We start from the raw sequence: 18,815 nt of genomic DNA, 5'->3' as shown, positions 1-18,815 counted from the left end.
TTCACCAGAAATTAAACACAATATTATAATTTTTTTTAAAAAGGAGTGGCAAATAAAGCAGACGGTTCACTCAGAACAGGGCTCAAAATGTGCTCATAGTGGATCATTTTAGTTCAGCCTTGCTTTTCTCCTCAATTTTACAATTTGAGGGACTCCCTCTTTAACAACAAGTATGTAAGCCATACCAAAAAGACATTACTCCTCTGAAAGAGTGAACACGTAAAAACTGAACTTGAGTTCATAAAGAAACTAAAAGATTAAAAAGAAAAAAATTATGTAACGGGAAGAAAAGACACCAGTGATAGCAGTATACCCGCTAGTATTTTAGAATCAGGATTCTAGTATTCCGCTAGGCCTAATATCAGGATTGTTACTTTATTTTGTGGGAAGGATATGAGGACAAACTAATCTGAAAACTGCATAAAAGTAGAGAACAGAACAAACATGGATTGGGTAACTGTGATGATTTCCAGAGTGCAAGTAATTGCGATTTTTATTAAATTAATTTAACTTACTCTCCCACCTCATGAATAATAGACGTTTTCAGATTCTTTAAATCTGCTTTGATCATTCGCATGTTTTCTTTTTCTTATGATTTCAATGCCTGTATTTCTGTTCTGATTCTTGACTGACCTGTATTAGGGCTAATAGACAGACAGTTCAATTCATCCTCATGTAAAATCATGGATTCAGTTATTTAAACACAGATTTGATGGCTTAGTAAATAGGCATTTAAGCTTTAGCTATTAAATTAAACTTCTTCCAGCTATCTGCAGACCCCGTATTCTGGGCTGTACAAAGAACCCTGCTATATCTATCGAGTACAGCAGGACACCCATAAATATATTTATCTTGAAAACTGTTTGTGGTCATGTAAAATGTTGTCTAAAAATCTTTTATCAAATCATTTAGTAGATCCACATGAATATACATATAAGAAAATCTGATATTAGTGACTATTTATAGAAACAGTCCTTTAGGAAGTAACTTCTTAGCAATGAAGGGAGGTAGTGGAAAGATGCTGGAGAGGGCGCTCATTTTCTGGTGCCTGCTCTGACTCTGAACTGCTGTCTGACCTCAGACAAGTCATTTGCTTCATCTGTAATGACTTCTAAGGTTTCTCCAGTTCTAGAAAACTCTGCTATTTTTTACTTGTATTTTTCTTTTCTTTTTTTAATTGAAGTATAGTTGATGTACAATATTATATAAGTTACAAGTGTACAATACAGTAATTTGCAATTTTTAAAGATTATACTCCACTTATAGTTATTGTAAAATATTGGCTATATTCGTGTGTTGTACAATATATCCTTGTAGCTTATTTTATACCTAATAGTTTGTACCTCTTATCCCCTTCCCTATCTCCACTGGTAACCACTAGTTTGTTCTCTGTATCTGTGAAGAAAACTCTACTTTTGTAAAATAGGAGATTAGCTCTTCCTCCTTCTTATGGCTAACAAGAAGATAAAGAGATAAAACGTTTCTGCAAATGGGGACAGGAAAATAATGCATATTTGGAAAACCTTAGAAATCTGCACCATTTGGTCTGGAATCAATGGCATCAGTTTGAATTAGGTTTTATATCATTTGATAAGGGAAGCCTTTTCTTTTTTCCTTCCAGTTTGTGACCTTCAATAACAGTGAGCTGTCATAGTTCTTCCCATGGCAAAATTTTTACAAAAGAATTCATATCTTAAGGTATTAGAATAAGTGGGAGCTTTTCTTAGCACTACCTGAGAACTGACTCTGTTTTTCATCCTACGGGTAGCTGGATTTGACAGCTAATTGGTCTGTTTTGTTCTAAAGCTACCATCTGTTCCAAGGCACTTTTAAAGGTTTTCATCATCACCATTATGTGTGAGATGTAAAATATATATTCATAATTATTCATTTCTAAGAAAAAGGTAAAAACAATTACACTTAGGTTTCAAAGATATAACATTTATACAAATGCAGCTGTTTAAATTGCAGCAAATCAAGAAATTTGATATACGTGTAGACCTTCTAGTTATTTACACATTTGATTGATAGCTCTAAAAACTAAAGGAACATCTTTTTGCACCAGAATTGCAGTCAATGCTGGAGGTAATAGTACTACATACAACTTCTAAACGAGTGTCTCCTAATTCCAGGAGCTGCTCTGCAACAGCTGTGTGCTGTCCTTATGGGTGTGTCTCAGTGACACTGATTTCTCTTCTCGTCAGAGCCCTGCTAGGACCATGGTTCTACCTGCTGCCATTTGAATTCCAGGTTCTGATTCAACTCCATGCCTTAACTTACCCAATTTGTTTGTTCAACCCTTTCTTCAATTCCGTGATCCAATTAAAGCTCCCTGTATGACCAAGCTAGTTCTAACTGGGTTTTTGTCATTTTACACCACCCCCCCTAAAAAAAAAAACACCAAGAAAAAAAGAAAATCCTGACTGATATATAAAATATCAAACTATAGTGGCCCTTTGTTCTAGTCTTTTATTCCTTATTCTCTAGCTAATCTGGTTAACTAGTCCATGGTATGAGTTCACTACATGCCAATAATATCTTATCCCTCCCAGGTAACATAGATGCCTCTTAAACTTGACCTCTGGGGGAATTTGCCGTCATCAGGGGCACGACAGATGGTCAGCAGTAAGGAGATTTGGGCCAGAGGAAGGATGTGTCCCGTTCTTCAGTGAATTTAGAATACAAACATCACCTGGTATAACTCTACAATAGAGCTGCCCTGGTGAAAAGAGAATCGGCTTTCCTCTTTCTGGAAGCCAAGAGCAAGTCTTGGTAGACTCCCACGTGGGAGAGGAGCTTAATGGAACCAACAGGACAGCAGGCATCGTGGACAAGGAGACGCAGGTTGAGCTGTAAGGAGGACAGTTAAAGGAAGGCACGGGTGTGTCACATCTGCGGTACGAGCTGGGGACTTGCTGTTGGACTTGGGATTGCACGGGGCCCTGGGGGTGATGATGCAGGGGAGAATTCCAGAGAGGCGATGGCCTGTAGGAAGGATGAGAAGGGGAGGGGTCAGAGGTGGGGCCATCCTACAGAATGGGGGTGGAATTGAGATAGTCTGGGACCTGGGACCCTTTGCTGTGATGCTGGCATCTGGACAAACATCTCCTTGAGCAACAAATACAAAGGAACTCTAAAGGACTAAAAATAACTGCATGCATGCACAGTTGGGGCAAATTATGGACAAGAAGACACAAAAAGACCAAATGCCATTTCTGAAGAGCCAGAAGCAGAAGCAGGGTACTGTGCATGCCCCCTGCACTCGACACCACCAAAGGGGTGGGCAAACCACCTAAGCCATGTCTCCAACCCAACCCCTGGACCCGCCCCTAACCTTGCCTCATATAAGGAAGCAGCTCACCTCCCTTGGGGAGTGAGCGAGCAAGGGAACCTCTTACTTGATCTCGCTCCCCTCAGCGGCAGCAGGGGCCCCAATAAAGCCTTGCCTGAATTCCTTGTCTGGCCTCTGATCAATTTCTGTTGATTAAGGAGGCCAAGATCTCTGGTCGGTAACAGGTTGACAATCCATGAAGCACGTGATTAGGAACTTTCATGTAGAAAGTGTGCAAAGTAGCATTTGAATTTGACAGAGGCTGTACCATAGGTTTGCAAAGAGGGGAGTGGTGTGATCCAAGTGAGATTTAAGCTTTGTGTAGGAAGTCTGAGGGAGTAGAGGAAGACCAAAGGCAGAGCCCCAGACGGGACACTTGCCAAATTTGCAGGAATATATTGGAAGGGATAGGTTGAAGGATATGAAGACAGGACTCACTGATGACTTACTGTTGGGGAAAGAGAGGAGAGAAGGGAAGGACTAAGCTGACTCAAAGCTGTGAGCCCCAGGAACCAAGAGGAGAGTGCCATTAATGTAGCTATTTGAAGGTGGGGAGGAGAGAAGAGGGGCAAAGGAAAAACAACTGAATCTTGAAGAAGGAAGATACAAGTGAGGCTTCAGAACTTGGTGGTTCTTCTAAGATGAGAATTCCAAAAGGGGAGAAGAATTTTTTCTTTCACTCAATCACTGTTAAATCAAACTACTGGACAGTAGGAGAATTAATTCCATCTGGACTTACTCTGGAAAACATCTAAACTACTCAACTCAGACAACTCATTAAGGAAACCCTCTTACAGATTTTCTTTTCTGCCAAGAGATTTATATGAATATTCATTTTTATTCCTGTTCTCTCTTTGGGAGGGAGGGGTTGTTTGAAAAATTAAATAAGTGATGAATAATGATAGGAATAATTGTGCAAGTAAGACTTGAGCTATATATTTTTTATAACTTATTCTCATAATCTGCAGAAACTGTTCTAAGCAGGGGAGAGAAATGTGAAAAACTAGTGTCTGGTTTCTGTAAGTGCAGACTTAGGTGTGAATGTATTAGACCCACCAACCATAGATGCAATTCAAGGTCCCCAACTCCTGAAACTCTCTTGCCCACTGCCCTTCCGTATCTGAATGGGAGCAGCCATGTGGTGTGTCATGTGACCCAGGCCCCCAGACACAGCTGATTGGAGCCTGGTCAAGAAACTGACACAAGGTCAGCCAATCCATGGCCAGAAATCCTAGCAGAGGTTTTGTGGGGGAAAAAATAAAAAAGCTTTGCTCAGAGATAATGGTGATTAAACGCACTAATCAATTTCTGCCTCTTCGAAATTTTGCTCCTTAGAAACTCAAAAAGCCCATCTAGAGTAGTAATATCTCCATCACTAAGAAGTTCAATTGTACCTTTCTGCACTCTGCTGCCATAGGCCAGAAGCTCCTATAATCACTACTCTTCTTGGCCTACAAACAAACAAAGTCACATCCCTGGAACAGCAACAGTAGTGGAGGTGAGTTTCATTGGCGTTGACTGGAATAGCCTCACCAGTGTCTGACAACTGGAGCCCAGAACCAGATTTGTGGAGCCCTTCCTGCCATCCCCACAACATCAAATAAACTTTCCTGCTTCAAGGGCACACAAAAGAGGATGACTATGGCCTCTGACCATCCATTACCAAGGTGTGTTTAAGAATACTGTCTGCACCCCTTCCCTCCTGAATGCCGCCAACATCCCTATTCCAGCGGCACCATCCTCCTAAGTGTCACCAAGGAGAAATGCCTGGGGCAGCTCCAATACCTCTAATTCTGAAGAGCGATGCATTATTGTCTTGTGGACTTTCCAAGAAGTAGTATAAAAGGGGCTGCTGCCGTCAGCCAATCACTAGAGAAGAGATTTCTCTGATTGATTCTTCCAGATCCAGCTCTTTCCAATCATCACAGGTATAATTTACGGATCTTGCTGTTGCATTAGAGTAATCGGCTCTTCCCTCCAACAGAGCAAGCCTTGCACTGCTCACCACTGTCTAGCCTGTCAGCCATTAGAGCAGCTATTTCAACCATCTTCACAGGCTTGATGGGCGAAGCGCCTGGTTTGCACTAAATGGCAGATCTCTGATGCTGCTACATTAAAAGGAAAAGGGAGGAAGGAAGGAAGGAAGAAAGGAAGGGAGGGAGGGAGGGAGGAAGGAAAGGAAGGAAGGAAGGAAGAGAGGGAAGGAGGGAGGGAGGGAAGGAAGAAAGAGAGAGAGAAAGAAGGAAGGAAGGGAGGGAGGGAGGGAGGAAGAAAGAAAGAAAAAGAAAGAAAGAGAGAGAGAAAGAAAGAAAAAGAAAGAAAGAAAAGAAAGAAAGAAAGGAAAAGAAAGAAAGAAAGGAAGGAAAGAAGAAAAAGAAAGAAAGAGAAAGGCCGCCATCTGGCCCAGGAGCACAGAGTGCCTTTCCTGATCCTGTCTGCCTTCCTACAATTGCCATCAGTCTCTGTGTGCTATGCGGTTGTGAGGGTTACAAGGTGAAACCCCTCCAGAGCAGCTCTGAGACTTGTCAGGAAATAGGCTTCATACACACCCTGTTTGGTTGACCAGGGTGAGCTACTGGAATTTCAAAGGGTAAGCCATACCTGTCCTTAGTGACTAAATTATTAAGAACATGGAATGCAAATCAAAACCACAATGAGATACCACATCACACCCCCATTAGGATGGTTATTTTTTAAAAAGAAAATAAAAAATTACATGGGCTTCCCTGGTGGCACAGTGGTCAAGAATCCGCCTGCCAATGCAGGGGACACGGGTTCGAGCCCTGGTCCGGGAAAAATTCACATGCCACAGAGCAACTAAGCCCGTGCACCACAACTACTGAGCCTGCGCTCTAGAGCCCACGAGCCACAACTACTGAGACTGTGTGTCACAACTACTGAAGCCTGCACACCTAGAGCCTGTGCTCCGCAACAAGAGGGGCCGTGGCAATGAGAAGCCCGCGCACCGCAACGAAGAGTAGGCCCTGCTTGCCTCAACTAAAGAAAGCCCGCGCGCAGCAACAAAGACCCAACACAGCCATAAATAAATAAATAAATAAATAAATAAATAAATAAATAAAATTTATTTTTAAAAAAGACCAATCATAAAAAAAAAAATAACAAGTGTTGGCAAGGATGTGTAGAAATTAGAACCATCATCTATTGCTAGTGGGAAGTAAAATGGTGCAGGTAGTGTAAAAAATAGTTTGGCAGTTCCTCAAAAAGTTAAACATAGAGTTACTGTATGATCTTTAATTCCACTCCTAGGTACATACTCAAAAGAATTGAAAGCAGGGTCTCAAACAGATATTTCTTCACCAATGTTCACAGCAGCATTATTCACAATTGCCAAAAGGTGGAGACAACACAAGCATCCACTGATCAACAGACAAATGGATAAACAAGATGTGATATATACGTACAATGGAATATTATTCAGCCACAGAAAGGAAGGACATTCTGACTCATGCTGCAACATGGATGAACCTTGAGGACATTTTGCTAAGTGAAATAAGCCAGACACAAAATGAGAAATAGTATATGATTCCACTTCTATGAGGTACGTAGAATAGGGAAATTTATAGACAGAAAATAGAAGAGAGGTTACCAGGGGCTGAAGGGAGGAGGAATGAGGGTTTACTGTTTAATAGGTAGAATTTCTATTAGCATTGATGAAAAAGTTCTGGAAATGGATAGTGGCGATGGTTGTACAACATGGTGAATGTATTGATACTTAGTGCCACTGAACTGTATACTTAAAAATGGTAAAAAAAAAAAAAAAAAAAAAAAAGCATGGAAAAGTACATTTCTTTGTTCAATTCCTTGCCAAGGGTGTAGACACCTCAGTTCCAGGTACCGCTTTCTGCCCACACCTGTGTGTCACCTTGCTGCAGAGAACACCGGGAGCTCTCACTCTGAAGGCAGGTGGCGCTGGACCAGTCCAGGTGCCTTGCAGCAGCGTGGTTAATATTCTGCAATTCCAAATGTCTTCTTCCATTTTCCCAAATTCAATCACATACATGTCCATTTTTCTGCCTGCCATTCTGGGCAAGTGAGTTCTGCTGGGGAATGTCCCTTCTTCTCTCCCCGAGAAACCCTTCTCAAATGAATAAAACATGGGCCCGAGCAATTCAGCCTTCGCAGCTGGTCTCGCCAGCTTATACTGCATCTTTTGTTTCCCTCCATCCTCGACAAGCATGATGGCTTTGCTCTCAGGCTGACTTTGATTCCTGGGAAGTTGAGGCTGGCAGGCGCCTGTCGGTCCCATCACACCAGTGTTCAATTTAGACTAATGATTAGCAAGGCCACGCTCCCCAGGGTTACACGTGTGTCCCTCTGTTGTCCTAACCCCGCAGAGATGGCCCTTCACAGTCCCGCTGCATAATTAGAGAAGGGATGACCGGGCAGTGCTGGGATGCTGTCCCTTGCTGAAACAGGCAGCCCTGCTTCTCTGTCTGGCGGAGTGAGCTCCACAGTCTTGGAGGACCTGACTTTGAAACTCAGCCCCAGCTGTGGTTTCTGCCATCAAGGACCGCCTGGGCGGTGTAGCTATTCTGATAAGATGCAAACACAGGCGTGCGAACTCTAGAAAGAAATCACTCTGTCAGATTTCTGGGTGGGTACCCAATGCTCAGAAAGTGCCTGGGTGAACCATATTGCTAAATTAGAAGTGAAAACACGTCTGCCCCAGGAAGCATCAGGCTAACTCCAATTGTCATCTCAGTGGAGAAGATTCAGAACAAATGACAGCTCTGGGAAGTGCGTGTTCTCATGAAATGAGGATGCAGGAGAGGCAGGCTGGGCAAACGGAGGCGTGACAGCTCTTTGCTTTCTCCTCTAATTCTTCCAAGGGATGTCTTCCCCCTTTAGCAGATACTAGCAAAACAAAGACAAACTGCCCTCATTTCGAGTGCACTTTTCCCTTCCCACTCGCTCTGGCTTTTTCCACTGTGCTGCCGCATAATCTGATGGCACGGTTCTGGCAGGTTGGCATCTGCCAGTGTTTGGCGTTTGGCGTTTCTGACGTGACATTGGCTTCATTGGATGCAAGAATTTTTCTCTGGAATAAATGTAAGTTTCTAGAGTGGGTTAAGGGTCCAGCTCTGCTTCGAAATCCACCAAAGTCAGAGCAAACCTTGGGCACCTTCTCTCCTTAGTCACTTATTATATAACAATTACCCAGTGTCACTGCTGCTGACAGGGAGATTAGATCAGTGAGGCCATTCCCTGGAGCTGGGATAAAACTGTGTGAAATGTCACCAGGCTAATGGGTTTAATGAGGAGAGGACATTGTTCCTAAGGAATCCTACTGAAAGCAGATTGAAAGCAGATGTAACAGTCTGTTTCGTGGGCTTTTCCTTGGTATCGGCGGGAACTGTGATCGCACTGGATCCTCCTTCCCCAAAGCCCATTTATTTCCGTCAGGGAGGAGGACCATCCCGGCCCAGTGCACTCTGGATTCCAGGGCCTTTTGCCCCAAGGAAGAAGATGGCTCCTAGAAGTCTATAGAGATTTCCTGCTTGTGAAATCCAGATTTAAATAAAATAAGTAAAGCCTTTAAAAATTCGTTGGATGTGGGAAATGGCAAAAAGGGAGTCAGCCTCCTAAGACTCAGCAGGTATTGAAAGCGTGGTGTGTTGGGACGGGATGGATACAGGACAGGGACCGGGGCGTTGACAGAGCTAACATCTGCCCTGTCACCTCCCACCACAACCCCGTTCTGAGGATTGCGAGGATTGTCACGCCTTCTGCCCTTCTGGACTCCTCTCCCCTGTGGGGATCACGGCAGCTGCAGCTCTCCGGAAATCGCTGCCGTTGTGTGTCCGGGTGGACAGAGCTGTGCCCATCAGCACTACCCCTGCTATGACGCACTCACACGTGACGTGAGACACGATCCACCTGGGAACGTTTAAAAGCCAGGCCAGATAGCCAGGCTGGCTCTTCTGAATGTCCAGGCCAGAGAATCTGGCTCAAGACACACAAAGAGGACTTAAACTTGAAATTGCCGAAACTTTCAGTGAGTTTTTTCTTTCCCTTTTCTTGGGCCGCGCTGAGCGGCTTCTGGGACCTTAGTTCCCCGACCAGGGATTGAACCCGGGCCCTCGGCAGTGACAGAGTGGAGTCCTAACCACTGGACAGCCCGGGAATTCCCTCAGTGAGTTTATAATATGGTCACATTATGTTCATCTTGGCCAGTTACCTGCTTGGTGCCCTCCCACTGAATTTGGAAGGAAAGGGTGAAAGGTCAGTGCAGTAATGTCCTAGCCACAGGTACACTATGTGGTAATATGCAAAAGAAGAGTCATGCAAATGGACCCCCATCAGGGATGCTTCAGAGTACACTTGATTTAGACTCAGAGAGCTATTTTGTCCACAGTATTTCTGTCGAGATTTCTAACACGTTTCTCCATTCTGTCGTCATTGGGTTAAAACTACTTTTCTAAATCCTGAAAGCTAGTTCTTTTACTGCCCTCTTCTCTCTCTCTCACACACACACAAACACACGCACACACACACACACACACACACACAGAGCCATATGCTCAGAGTAAGCTCTGAGCCTTCCTTTACATTTTACAGTAGGTAAGAATCCTCTCATTAAAGCGTTCTCTTGGGATCTTGTGGTATCTGGGATCCCTGGCAGAATCAAGGTTGCTCTAAGTATCCTGCCTTGCACAGTCTTTTAACTAAATTCATTATGATATTTCAGTAGCTTTAGAAGCTCTAACCCTTTGTTTTAACTCAAAAATGCAATGCTCTTTGCGATACCATTCTCTTGTCTGCAGAGCAGGAAGGAAGGAAGGAAATCACAGTCTTGCCTTTCAATTAAGAGGCTAAGTGGAACAGTCCCTACAATCTGTTAATCACCTAATATCTCTGTAACGTTTTTCCTACCACAAGCAAATGAATACCGGCAGGACTCAGAGATCTCGTGGGTTCAGTTCCAGACCACCTCGGTAAACTGAAGATAGAAACAAAGCAAGTCACACAAATATTTTTGTTTCCTAACGCATCTATAAGTCATGTTTACACGTCTCTTAAGTGTGCAATAGCATTATGTCTAAAAAAAGTACATACATTAATGAAACATTTTATTATTAAAAATACTAACCATCATCTGAGCCTCCAGTGAGTTGTAATGACAAAGATCACTGGTCACAGATCGCCATAATAAACACAATAATGAAAAATTTAGAAATATTGTGAGAATTATCAAAACGTGACACAGAGACACGAAGTCAGCAAATGCTGCTGGAAAAATGGCACCGATAGACTTGCTCAACGCAGGGTTGCCACAAACCTTCCATTTGTAAAAAACACAATATCTGGGAAGCACATTAAAGCAAAATGCACTAAAATGACGTCTGCCTGAAGAGAAAGAAGTTTCTCCCTCGGTTCTCAACAAATGAGGGGCTGTGCTCAGCAGTTACATTTAGTCCCCAGAACTTGAAGACACTGGGAGCTCTTGTTGAGAGTGTGTCATGGCCAGGAGTTTCCATCTCTCTCACTCATTCTCACGTGAGCCCCAGGAAAGGCGCAGCCTTCAACATTTATAACAGCTAACATTTACAGAATGTTGACTCTGTTCTGAATGCTTTCATAAAAGATCTCATTTGATCCTTGTAACCACAATGTAGTTTGTAATCCTGTAAGGAAACTGAGGCTCAGAGAACAAAGTGATTTCCCTAAAGACACACAATCAATAAATGGCAGCCTGAAGACCCAACCCAAACCCTCAGGTTATGTCACCGCCTGACAAGCAGGGGAATTGGGACACATGTCACTGTGAACGCATTCACTCCCCACACTGGGCAGCCGGTGGCTTTGTAGGTAACGAGATCTACAGGGCAAGTGAAGAAGCATTACTAAGAGGACCTGTCAGTAGCAAGTTAATACCAGGATATGTTGCAAACCGTGGCTCTTAAACTTTGCTGCTCATTTGAACCAAGGAACTTATGTAAAATGCAGATTTCTGAGCCCCAACTCTGGATTCCTAGCCAATGACAGCTACCCACTTCTTTTTTTTTCAAACGGCCCATTACTTTAATAAAATCAGATGGTGACATTTTCAGCCTTAATGGTTTCTGTTGTGAATGGTAGTTGTCATCGGGTATCTTGTCATTTAGAAGCTTACAATCTGGTGTGATGAAGGAGGCCTTTGTGTGTGTAGGTTCTGCAGGAAGCATGTGCTTATTTTGAGATATTAGTAAAAATAGTGTCTACTATAGCATGGAATACAAAGTGTAGCACATAACCTCGAAAATGGGAATGTTCAATAAATATACTTTACTAAGTAGCAGTGGGAGTTAACTGTGCACTAAAGATGTTTCATGGCCTTTAATTTAAATGTCATGTAAGTTTTTATGATACTAACCTCTGGTCACACACCTTTATGAGAAAGAAGAGAGCATTTTGTTTTCCCAAAGCAATGATGTACTGGCATCTGTGGGGCTCTTTCTTATTGTCTTTATATTAGAGTTTCAAACCTACATCTAAGAAAACCTATCTGTCTTTTAACTTTTAAATATATTCCCTTAAACATAGGTATTAAGACCTTAAAATCTAGAGATTATCAGACTAAGTGAAGTTAGCCAGACAAAGGCAAATATCATATGACAACGCCTATATGTGGACTCTTACAAAAAACAAAAGCAATACAAATGAACTTATTTACAAAACAGAAATAGACCCACGGACATAGAAAACAAACTTACAGTTATCAAAGGGTAAAGCGGGGGGGATAAATTAAGAGTTTAGGATTAACATATACACACTACTATATATAAAATAGATAAACAACAAGGACCTAGTATATAGCACAGGGAACTATGTTCAATGTCTTATAATAACCTATAATGGAAAAGAATCTGAAAAAGAATATATATATATACATATATATACATGTATTACATAACTGAATAACTGTGCTGTATACCTGAAACTAACACAACATTGTAAATCAACTATATTTCAATTTAAAAAAAGACCTTAAAATTTTACATCAAACGGCTGAAAGTCAGATTTACCCTCCAGCAACTGCTTCAACATTAGAATATTTAGTCCTCATATCCTCATGCTGTCACCATCTCTGTTTCCATGTGCTGGTGCCCTGTTCATTCTACAGTTCATTAGGAAAGCCAGGGAAAGTAAAAATAAAAAGAAATTAATAATTATAATGGAACAATTTATTGTGAGTTAGCAGCAGAGAATTAGTAACTAGGAAATGTTCTACATTTTAAATTAACCTTTCCACATATAAAATCCATCATAACCTCATATGTAGATTTGCCCACTGATAAGCAGGTGGGCCCTGACCACAAATCAGGCAGTGTTCTCTGGAAAAGATATTAGTTTTGCTTATGAATAGCATCTGTTCCAAGAATGTATAATATTATGGCTCCAGCGCATGCTGTGTAGAGAGGAAAAAAAATAGGGGTGGATTTAATACTACATCTGTGACTAGTTAGTTATGGTAACCTTCAGGTATTTGGTGGTTTCAGCAAAAGTTCTAATACACATTCCAGGCATCAAGAACTATAGCGAAGACTGTAAAAATATTGAGACAAAGAATTAATGCATTCACTAGTTTGAGAAAACTAGAAAGTACATACAGCTCCCTGCTGACTTGAAAACTGCACTCAATTCATCCTCTCCAAGGGAGGTTTGCTGTGGGTTCCCACGCGGGAACAGAGGCTCTGGCCCAGGCAGATGCTGAGATGGGGGTGACTTATCAGTGGTGACCCCGAACAATGGACTAAGTTTCCATTTATCCAGGGGACAGTGGGTGACAAAAGAGACATTGCAGGAGTTAAGGTGTTACCCAGGAGCTTACTAACAATCGTCCCAGCCAAATGAGACACTGGGTTTGGACTTTTTTTGTTATTTTTTAACCACTGCTGATGAAAAGCTGACTTTCACTAATGATTTATTTTCTTTTCTCAGACTTATGTTTCATGTCTATTAGATGTTTTCCTACAAACCACTAATTATTCTCCTTGACTCTCTTATTTGCATATTTTACATTATTTGCTTTTAGAAAATTTAATTTTTGTGGGATTACACCAAATAGCATGCAATGTGATATACCTATATCTGTATCAATTGATATAGTGGATCAATCAATCACCTGAGTACTTAAGAGACTAATAAACAAAGGAACGGTAGGCTGGGTTTAAGACAGAACATGGAAATAGCAGAAGTAAAACTCAAAACAAACTGAAAACCAATAGACCAAAAATTTGAGAAAACCTAGGCACTTTCTGAAAGTGTTGGTCATTTTTCCTTCAGTGACCCTCAGCTCTCTGCTCACTGCTTTTACCCTGTTCATATGGTGAGGATTTATAACTCAGGATTTGCACAATGTGAGTTTACGTGGCCATTTTCCACTTCAGAGATATTCAACAATTCACTTCAACCCTATGGTGCTGGGTGTGGTAAACAGAGGGATTGATTTAGGTCTTAATTTATAAAGGTGAGTGAGTGACAACTCAGAGAGGTCAATGCCTTTGACAGAAAAGTTTAATGTCCCTCACAGATCCCCTAGAAAGGAGAGGCATGCCACGCCATGCAGGGCCATGGGGGGAAGCACCAGTGTCTGCCGGGGTCCAGAAAGGAGTGACGGGAAAGCAGAGGCCACAGCTTTTACTGGGGTCTCTGTGGGTAAGGCAAGGCGGGGCTGGGAAACAGCTTGGGACTGGCTGGTTTGAATGACTCTGGTGGGCTCTGGGGCCTCAGGGCTGTCCTTGTTGTCTGGGTTGATTTAGGGCATGGAAAACATTGGCTTGCCGTGTGAGGGTTAGATAAGAAGGTGGTTTACAGTATGGACTCCAGATCACAGAAGAGTTATAAACAACAGAGGCCACTGCTTTGGCCCTGTGACTAATGGATGACAAATAGATAAATATGGGACCTAAGAAAACACAGTTAGGACAGGGATGAACCAATCCTTTCCATCAGGAACTCAGAATCCAGTAGCTGAACTAAATATGTAGGCTGATACAGCAAATCCAGGTATATCATGATAAACGCTACCCTAGCAGCTTAAGCCAAATGCTGTGGGAGTTTTAGGAAGGCAAACAAGCAAAGATGTGGAAAGCTTTCTTATATGGGGGATTTATAGTCTCTCCAGCACTCGACTTGAATCACTCCTTCAAAATCATCCAACCCTGGTAATGAATCCATGGAAGAGCTTAAGTCAAGGCCTAGCCAAGTGCCTGGCACACAATGAACACGAAACCAAAGGAAGGTCTTGCCTCTCCCCACCTTGGTGTCCTTTTCGTATGCTAGCCATCACCTACTCAATAAAGGCGTGATATCTTATTCTCTCCCCCGATGGAAGCTTCTTTTTTTTTTTTTTTTTTTTTTGCAATTAATGTTGATAACCAACTTGTTTCATAGTTGTTCACGGATCTCCCTTTTTTTTTTTTTTTTTTTTACTTTATTATTTTGGCCATGCCACTCGGCTTACGGGATCTTAGTTCCCTGACCAGGGATCAAACCCGTGCCCCTTGCAGTGGAAGCACAGAGTCTAAACCACTGGACTGCCGGGGAAGTCCCTCCCATTTTTTAAATTAAAAGTCACACAGGGTTAAAGAAAATACTCAGTTTTGGTTCCTTCTCGATCAGCTGGTGTGAGATGTCGGGCGAGGAGGCCAGAGTGCCTGTGCCTGTGTCTGTGTCTGGACACTGAGGCACTGGCCTACGTCACTGTCCTCCTAAAGCCACATCTGTATCTCCCGTGTCCCAGGTGCTCCCAAGCCAGCCACTGTCATTCCCCGGAGGACAGGAAAATTGGGTTTTCCTTATGAATCTGGCAAAGACTTGTAGACCGCAGGCAGGGGGATGCTTGGAACGAACTGCACCTCTGCTCCAGTGGCAGGTGGCAGGGCTCGGGAGGGAGGCCGAGAGGCTTTCCCACAAGTGCGTGGCCCGATGGAGGAGAAAGTGGGCAAAGAGCAAACAATGAAAAATGGTTTTTCTCATGCAATAACCATGCAGATCCAATCTCCTTAGAGTGAAGGTATAGGACTGAAACACATTTGTCATCCTTTCTCTCAATCCCCAGGGTTGTAGAATTTCTGTTGGGGGTGGTGCCCAGTCTTCTAAGTCCGCAGTTAACAGACGCCTAATGCACTTTACTCCCCCAGGGCGTCCACCAGCATCACGTAATGATGACGATGGCTGTTGTTCTGTGAGTGTTTATTACGTGCCAATCATTCCGTTGGGCCCTCGACGCACTGGTTCTGCTTCTCGTGCTCTCTCCCTGCTTCTCAAACTTTCCAGTTTATGCGAATTATCTGGGCATTCACTGAAAGTACAGGTTCCAGGCTTTCAACTGTAGCAACTGGAAATTCTGATTGCGTCCAATGAGGCCCAGGGATCTGGCTTTCAGGCAAACCCCCCGGTTGATCCGGAAGTCAGTGGTCCAGGGAGTACACTTGGGAAAACAGATTTCTAGATCTTGGTTAAAACTAATAATGCAGCATAGCATCTGAATTAATAGAAAGTATGTCGAGGTCTAAAAACAAGTTTTCTTAGCACCTGTTGCTATAAAACCCTTTCTAGTTTTTGTATAACTATTATTGTCTGACTTTCTAGAACAAGCCAACAGGAGAGACTTCAAGATCTTATCGAGAACATTAATCTTTTTAGAAAATGAGAACTGGTAGTGTTTTTACAGACTGAGAAAAACATCAAAAAATAGTAAGTTAAAAGAAACCTTGTGGTAGGTCATCACCGAGGCCCTAAAGCAAGTACGGGGGGTGGGGGCGGGTTTCTAGGTCTTTATAAAAGCAGCAAGTCAAAGGAACAAGGGTTTTGTCCTTTTTATTATTTTTTTCCTTAAGAAGGCCGTTAAGCATTCTCTCTCTGGTCATCGCACATCTGCCCTGATGACTCAATAATCCAGTTCCTTCCTGAGTCTGTGAAATCCCTTCTCCAGGGCTCGGAGAGAGGCGGAGACGCGCGGGCATCTGGGGCTGGATCCTGGCACAGGGTCCCGCTCAGGGTTGCTTTAAACCACATTTTTTGTTTTCTCACAATTGCATAAGCAGTAGATAGATTTTTTTTTTCCTGTGTTTAAATCTCCCAAAATCAAGTAGATGAGAGAGAGGGAGTGAAGTTACACCAAACTGAGAGTGGGAGGTGATGGGGGGAAGGAAAGGGGTTCTCCTTGCGGTCAAAATAAAACCTATGCAGGTGCTTTCTGAGTTACAGAGACCTGCCTTTTTTTTCTAAAGACAATAATAAACATACGTATACGCGTATACGTGCGTGTATATATAAAAGGCAAAAGACCACATATACGCACATGTATACACAGCTGGTTCGCACATCTGTCCACCACCCCTGGTCTATGTACTGGTGACCAGTGTGGGAAATGGGCACAATAGATTTTCCTCCCCAACCTTTACCTTCATTTGGGGAAACACCATGCTCCCGTTCACCTCTGTTTTCTTCTGTTTATAATTCAGACACCCACCCCTCATACTCATGTGCCTTTTCTATCTTGCCCTCCTCCCTCTTCACAACGGTATCCCCAAATCTGCAGAAAAATCTCCCACCTTCTTCCTTGCTTCCCCCTGCCCCATCCTCATTTTTTCATTCTGCTTGTTCATCTGAAATGGCCTTAGTCATGGCCGTGATTAGAGCAGGGCCAGTGATGTATCCATGCTGAAGAAATAGGGAAGGCAAACATTCTGAACGAGGTTGTCATGATAAACAGGCAGTGTCAGGAAACCACAGGAATCTTGGAAATCGTGAAGTCATCTTCTCCGGCATCTCCAATATCGCAGTCTCGGTACCTCCCTCTAATGAAAGCTGCCTTTACCCTACCTTTCTGCTCCAACCGTTTCTTTCTGAAGCAGCTTTATGTGGGTTGGTTGAGCTTGTTTCTCCCACTGCTTCAGTGTTGTCTTCTGCTGCAACTACACAGCATTTCAGCTACGTTAGGAAGTTTCCGTGGGGTTGACCCAGAAACCCGACAATATAACGCTGTTCTATGGGGAACCGTGTCCTGATCTCAATGCGCTGGTTGATAAATGATCTTGCGGGAACATTTGGCTTCATGTGTGTGCAAATGTGTACTGCTGGGCACGTGTAGATGTTCCACACCCCAAAAAAGTTATTTCATGGTGTTGACAAACTGAGGACAAACGGGAGTGGTGTGTCATTGAAGCCGTCTATCCCTGAGAGATGCTTTTATAACAAGAAGTAATGTCACCGCTGTATATAACTGCGATTTCCCAGAAAAGCCTCTGCGTTTTATTTTCTTTGCTTTTTTCTCATCTTATTTTCCCAGCCCGGAGATGATCGCCTTCCTCTTTGCCTAAGTGCAACCTACCAGGCCTTCAGGGTGTTCCCCGCAAAGCCTTCCCAAAGAGCACTATTAGGACAGGTGTCAGTGGGAGGAGCTAACATTTCTGCATTCTTACCTTGTGCCAGCAGCACGCTGAGCGCTGAAAAGGCATGATCTCACTTAACTCTCATGGCTTCCCTGTGAGGTGAGCACTGCCGCTGTCTCCATCTCAACAGACAAGAAATTGAGGCCCACGGAAGTGAAGTCCCACATCTAGAAAGTGGCAGAAGCGCCCAAGATCAGGGCCCAAGCCGTCTGCCCCTTGAGCTCCTGATCATGCAGTCTGCTTCCATCTCCCAGTCCTGGTTTCCTCGGATGCACTATGGATAGCGCACGACACAGCCCTTGATCATATTCTCTTTCTTTCCCAGCACTGGTGTGTTTGGCTTTTTTTTTTTTCTCTCGAAGACTGCACACTCCTTGTGATTAGGGTTCAGAATGAGAGTCTTGGGCCAGATTCTGCGATTTGCTAACTGTGGTGCCTCCCCGAGACCCACCATCTCAAAGGACGATGGTGAGGATTAAAAGAAAATAATGCATTTGAGGGGCTCAGACTGGGGCTGCCCGCGGTGAGAGTACAAACGACTTTAGATATTATTGGTATGATGGCAACGAGCACAGCCCAAAATCCATAGCGGGGCTGAATGTTTCTCTAAAAATTCGTTCTGCAGGGATCCCGGGCTGCTCCGCCCACCCATCTTTGCCTCAGTGAAATTGACTTCGCCAATACCCTCTCCCTCTCTGTGACTCATCAGCAAAGTTGAACACTTTGTCTTTTCTCTGCCCTCCAAAGTGTAAGGACTTCTGCCGCCACAGAACTGGCAACAGCCTGATCACTGCTTCGAGAGAGGTGGAGGGCCTGGAAGCAGGTGAACGCTCATCCCGCTGAGCTCCACCTCCTCCTGGCTTCAGCTTCCTCATCTGTCAGAGACAGGAGCCGGGACGGAGCAGCTGACCTGTAAGGGCTCTTGCAGCCTCCAGCGAAGACTCGCGGGTGCCTGCTTTTAAAGAAGGCGATCCCAAGCACTAAGCTGTTGTCAGCTGTCTTCTGCTCTTCGCGCCTTTCCTGCGTGCACGTTTTTGTGAAAGTGTGTGTGTATGAGTGTGTCTGTGTGCATCTGTGTGTGG

The 18,815-nt window shown here is 43.4% G+C and overlaps 1 long non-coding RNA gene across 1 annotated transcript in view; it reads right to left on the bottom strand.

The window, feature by feature from the left end:
* LOC309654921 overlaps positions 1-18,815 on the bottom strand; it is a 307,887-nt gene that overhangs the window by 250,430 nt on the left and 38,642 nt on the right. The gene's annotated exons all lie outside the window — the stretch shown is intronic.

Source organism: Balaenoptera physalus (assembly GCF_965194825.1).
Source record: "Balaenoptera physalus genome assembly, chromosome: 2".
NCBI classification, from domain to species: Eukaryota; Metazoa; Chordata; class Mammalia; order Artiodactyla; family Balaenopteridae; genus Balaenoptera; species Balaenoptera physalus.
This window is presented reverse-complemented; position numbering and strand designations above follow the sequence as displayed.